We start from the raw sequence: 6406 nt of genomic DNA on the forward strand, positions 1-6406 counted from the left end.
AGTAATATATATAAAAAAAAAAAAATAAAAAAAAAACTACTAACATACCCTTGGCTACTAACATACCCTTGGCTATGTATATTGTGTTGGACTTGATGAGACTATTTCCAGTGCACTTATGTATTGCTGTCTTATGTTGCCATAATTGCTTCTATTGTTTACCTCACTTGTAAGTCGCTTTGGACAAAAGCGTCTGCTAAATGACTAAATGTAAATGTAAATGTAAATATTTTAAAAGGGACTCGTGTGGACTCGAGAATAAGTCAGATTCCAAATGGTCTCGAGACCAAGTCCGAGTCTCGAGTACCACAACACTGGCGTGTATAAAGTACATGCGGTTAGAAAAATCCAGTGATGCGCGTACAGTGCACGCATACTATTCTGATGACGAAATTGGCATCATGCACACTGTATGCAGACCTCCGCATATTTGTAAAAACGGGAATATACTTCTAGCTTAAGTCCGCTAGCTAGATTTTAATGCGTGGATTTATTTCTTGATGTGATGTGCATGCTGCTTGAGCCGTACCGTCACATATTTGTGTTGGAAAAAGCTGTGATTTGAGGACAAGCGGTGACGTTAGAGAGATGTGCTGCTAGAAGGGTTTCACTCACATACTTGGCTGCCTAAAAGGGTGAACTGTCACTTAAAAACGCCTGCACCACTCACTCTTTCTACCCATTTCTCCCTGCTCACCCTTCGGGTCAGTGCACCCCACACCCCTCCCTGGGGAGCCTGGATTCTTCCAAAGCATCGCCCTGCCTGCTCTATAGGGCCCAGGCCAAGCATAGTGCACCCCAGTTGGGATACTGCCTGAAGTCTGACAGGCTCTGTCTCCCCACGCCTGGATGACAGGAATCGTCCTGCAATTCCTCCCCAGGGTCAGATAAAAGGGGAGACGGATAGCAAAACACATTCGCAAAAGTTTTCATTTATAAATTTATTTCTTTTAAAAATATATTTTGACAGCTGTCTCCACATTGCGCAGGGGCTGAGTGTCTAACATGAAAAGAAATGGGCAATGGAGAAAACTGTTCTCACATCTCAGAGCTTTTGAGACGGAGAGTTTATTCAATTGTGTACTGAATAAAGATCCTCAGTGGCATTTTTACTATGTGAATCTGTTGACATTGACTTTAATAGCAGACGGAAGAATTTTCCACATCCCACTCCAAATCTATTCAGCAGGATACTGGTCTAAAATTTTATTTCCTAAAGAGCTTCAGTCTAATATTCAGCCGTTTCATCATCACTTAAACTCTTTTGTTCCTCTGATTGTTAAACAATATTACAGTTATTTGCTCTTTATTTCAGCCCACTTTCTCTAAAACCAGCCTATAGAGACCAGCCATAATCATGACTAGCAGCACTGTCACAATCCACCACTGCCCTCCAGGCAAGTTTAACCAGAGGGATGACAAACCAGAAGAACCAGTGACAGCTCCACATTCCCTTGCCAGCAGGGCTGCAGAGCAGGGGGTGGAGATGGGGGATGTTTGCAGAGAAAGAATGTGATGGATAAAGGGAAGGCAATGTCACTTTTATTTATCCTTTCTCTTGGCTCGAATCTGTGACTCATTAGTGCACATGGAGACTCTGTTATATGTGGCCTTGGCGTCTCCTCGAGAAGAAAGGAAAAGACAAAATCACATCATGCAGATTTTGAATAAACCTTCGCGATACAGTTTGATGAAACCAATGCGAGTATGCATAGATCCCAGCTTACTACAACAGAAGTAACCAAAGTGTGTAAAAATACAATAAAACATGTAAAAGAGAACCGTGACCTCCTCAGATGAGGGTTCAGCTTTACAATCATTGTGGCTTTTAAAAGTTGGAAGGGTCTAATGAATAAATTCAATTTTCCTGCATACAAAATGAATTTGGTGTCTGTGGGGGAGAGGTAGTGAATGGACAAAAAAAATAAAAGATGGAAAAAGATATAAAACCATGGCTGGAGATTTAGAGTCTAGAGCAAATAAGTGTCACAGACTAGTAACATGCTTTTTCCTCAATATGGTGTGCTTTACGACTTTACAATCTAGAATCAAAAACTGTATATACTTTAGATGAATAACACAAGTTCTTTACATGGTAATGACATATTATGAGCCTCAAACATGATCGTTCATCCTTCTTATGTAAACCTTGTGCATGCAAAAGTCTGCTGGAAAACAGGGCAATCTTAATCATATTACAGACTGGAATGTTAAAGTCGAGATGTATGCCCCAACATTAAATTACACATTAAATTAAAGTGACACTTTGTAGTTTTTCAATTTTCATAATATTTTCAAGACTCTTGATGGTACAACGACTTAAAATAGGTTGAATGACTTTTTAAACTTTGGGTTTCGGGTAGTAACCCGAGCACAAAAAGAACTACAAAAATCTTCTTTACGGCATACGTCACTTCCTCAAATACAGACGTGAGAGCGCAATGTTTTTGTCATGGCCAAAGCAGCATTTTTAAGGCAATTTTTATATAAACTTTAACCAAGCGACCACCGTTACAACTGGCTTGAAAACGTGAGCTACGCAATCTTTTGCCATTTGAAATAAAATAAAACCCATTAATTTATATTCATATGACATGCTGGAAGGCACACTTTGTGAACTAAAGAGTTGTCTTCTTTGCCTTTGTGACAGTGCTGCGGCGCTTGTGTCCTCTAGTGGCCAAAAAGTTCCACGGTGTGCCTTTAAAGGTGCTTTTTCACGCGTATTAGACCCTAAAACATTTTTTGTTACATACAGCAACCATCTCCTCACTATCTGCTTGCTGCCTGTCCGCTGATCAAACTGTAAAAAAACAGGCTCCACAAACTTCAATATAAACACAGTGGCCAAACCTAGCACTACGAAACAAAACAAAGTGTTCCAGCCAATAAACAACAAGAAGGATTTGGGGGTGGGGGTTGGGCGCGTTCTTGAAACACGGAAGGGAGGGGGAGGAGTTAACTATGCTCCGTTTGTTTGAAAACAGTTCAAACATCAACAAAAACTGACGTCTCGCAGATTCGCTTAGAGCGCCTTTAAGTACAATGTTGTTACAATACTAAAACAAGTTGTGACTTCTGAGTTAGCGCTATATGCTAGTTAATGCTAGTGTTTAGGCTACTGATTTTAGCTTAACGCTACTGCAGTTATGCTTTTCCAGGTCCATATTGGGAAAAAAAACACAAAATACCACTCAGAAACATCCATTAACAATCACCAAACAATTGATTATTCCTCAAATTCCGCATTTTAGTCTGATACAGGCTCAAACATAAGGTCTGTTTGCACGCACACAGATGTACTCAAAAGAGCTGCTCTGACAAACAGCCAATTGGAGCAGAGCTCAACATTATTATTCAAGACCCTTTTAAATAAGGTAATAATAGACCATTTCATTCTAAGGACAAATCGTAGGGTTGTAAATTAACATCACCATCTCTAGATAATTTTTGCACTTAAAGCAACACCAAAGAGTTTTTTTACCTTAAAATAACGTTTCCAAAAAAGTTTCAGTCATTCATCCACTCGAAGCGGCACTATCAAATTCGCTTTGCAGCCCTCTATCGGCCAAAACCGCACTAAAGAAGTTTCCAACCGTCGAGTAGTTCGAGTGAAAACTACAAAAACTTGCTTTACGGCAGACCTACAATCCAATCAGAGCCAGCTATGCTGCAGTATTTACGACAGTGGTATTGGACAATTCCTCTTCTAACCTGTAGGGGAGCAAAGAGCAAAAACTCTTTAGTGTTGCTTTAATAAATTCGAATTAAAGCGTATTTGTATTAATAACAATAAAATAACACTAAAATCTATAACAGTGTTAAGGTCTATTTAACCTCTGGTAACCCTGAATTTCAGATGGTTAGTAAATAAGAAGCAAGTTATAGCTCTGGATTGCTATTATATAATATTACTGTGCAGTTGTTTTTGGCTTAAGAACAGCAAAGGAGTAGAGTGCTGCATCCATTTAAGACCACAGAGGCGGTACAGGTGCCTATGTCTTACATTTATATTTCTATTTACAGGTAAAAGAAAAAGCATGTCCTGCAAATAGAGCGTCTTTCAATCTGTAAAATCGCTCAGCTCGGGTAAACGGTCTCGCTTTGACAACCTAAAAAGTGTTTGTGTTTATTAGTGGCAGCCATTTATTCTGCGTGGGTAAAAGAAATCTCTTATTCAGAATCCTGTTCCTCTTGCCTTTTCATTTACTGTGCCCTCACACCAACACACTTACATCCTGTACATACATGCACGTAGCTCTTTCTAGATACAGTCAACCTGTTTTTTAAGGCATATACTGTTTTGAAATGTTTTATATAGGCAGCTATATTTCTCTATTGAAACTTTCTCTATTTCAATACAATTACTTGAACACAGGAATATTGGAAAAGATGGAGGTGTCAGGTACAGTAAATATGACATTTATGTACTTATGCTCTTGATTTCATGGTTTTCAAAGTTACATAGACAACTGATGTATTTACTTATTTATTTGGTTTCGTTTTTCTATTTTCATTAGACAATTTTATTTAAACATTCATTTAGTAAGCACAAAATACAGTGTGACTGTAAATTAACTCAAAATACAACCAAACTGTGATTCTCTCTCTGTTTCCCTTTCTGTCATTCTCTCTCTCTCTCTCTCTCTCTCTCTCTCTCTCTCTCTCTCTCTCTCTCTCTCTCTCTCTCTCTCTCTCTCTCTCTCTCTCTCTCTCTCTCTCTCTCTCTCTCTCTGCTCTGCTCTGCTCTGAAAGAAGCTCTTTGATAAGGCAGGAGTCAGGAAGGATGCAGGGAAGCAATCAAAGACATAAGGAGTGTATGTGTGTGTCTGTAATGCTAACTATTTTGTTTCCTTGTCATATGCTTTTTTAAATATTAAGAGTCCAAAAAGTCGATCTCGTCTTATTTATTTATTTATTTAGTTGTTTGTTTTTTAACCATTAGCTCTTAAGGGTTTGTCATCTTTCCACTTCACGTCTTAGATCTTTTTGTCTTGCCCACTTTATTTGGTTGCCATGACGAACATGAATGTGAAAGAGTCCATTTGAGACCTTTTCTGGTTGCGTGGTGTGGACGAATGGTGTGTAATCTTCAGTAGGTGGGGATATGAGTTCTTCTCGATGTGCTAGGCTCCTAACAGCACGCAGATCAAAGGCCAAATAAACAGATCCGTTCCATCTGTCCAAGAGCTTAAATACACTTTCTATACTGTAGGTGTCTGGGGGGTCAATGACATGACGCATATTTGTGTGTCCAGGGGCTTTATATACTATTAAAATAACTTGATAGATTTATGACATGTTTCACATTATTTATAAAACCTATTTAGTTGAAATATATTTTCAGCATTTTCTAATAATAAAGTATAATTTTGTTTTGGTATATCAACTATTCGTACAAATTAGCAGTTTAAGGCAACTGTTAAAAACTGTGCTTAAATGATTAAATAATTTAACAAAAGATACCTTGACATTATTTAATGTTCGAAACCTTTCCTATGTGGGGATGTTAGGATAATAAAAAAAACTTTTTTCATATCCGATGGTGTATTTTGCGACCCGAGTTTGATTCCCGGCTTGTGATCATTTGCTGATCCCATTACCCTCTCTCCTCCCTGTAATTCCCTGTCCTCGGCTCAACTCACTGGTAATTAAAGGCAAAAATGGCCAAAAAAATAACAAATTAAAAACTTTTGTAAAACAATTTGGATGCTTTCAAATGTCAAGGTTGTACAACTGCAATTGTGGGCCTTTTATTAAGAAGTTTACAACTACAAACTGTAAACATGATATCACATCATCCAGTGAACTCCTTTTGGTCTTTATGGCTGAATAAAAAGTTTGTAGATTTCTCTCAAAATCTCTCATGAAATAGCTTCTTTAATGTAATAGGATGGTCCACTTTCTGTCAGGTGGTACAATGTTATTTCAAACCAAATTTAATTGTAGCTATTTAAAAAGTATATTTATGAATATGATATCACAGGCAAAAGCTTACACCAGCATCCAAGTAGAAGTGTGTTAAATGTAAATCCCTTGCAGAGGTCACGTGGTGCAACCAAAAAGTCAAATGGTACAACTGCTATACCACTATATAAGAAATAAAAAACATTAAGCTAAACAAGTTACAGTAATATTTTAGCTATTAGTTTTAGTAAATTAAAACTTATCTGAAAATTAGACAATGATTTTTTTGTTCCACCTGACATTTTTTTAAGGGGTTTACCAAACATATTGTGAAACTGAGCAGTGTGAATGTTTGCAGTCATCTAACGCTAAACATCACCACGCCTGCCTCTTTTCAACCACACTTGCTTTATTATAGTCCATCAAAGGCACTGAAAACTTCATCAAGCCATATATTACCACAATGTGATGCTTACACTGGATCACACTCCCTTTCAGTGCT

The sequence above is a fragment of the Paramisgurnus dabryanus genome, chromosome 3, assembly GCF_030506205.2.
Source record: "Paramisgurnus dabryanus chromosome 3, PD_genome_1.1, whole genome shotgun sequence".
NCBI lineage: Eukaryota > Metazoa > Chordata > Actinopteri > Cypriniformes > Cobitidae > Paramisgurnus > Paramisgurnus dabryanus.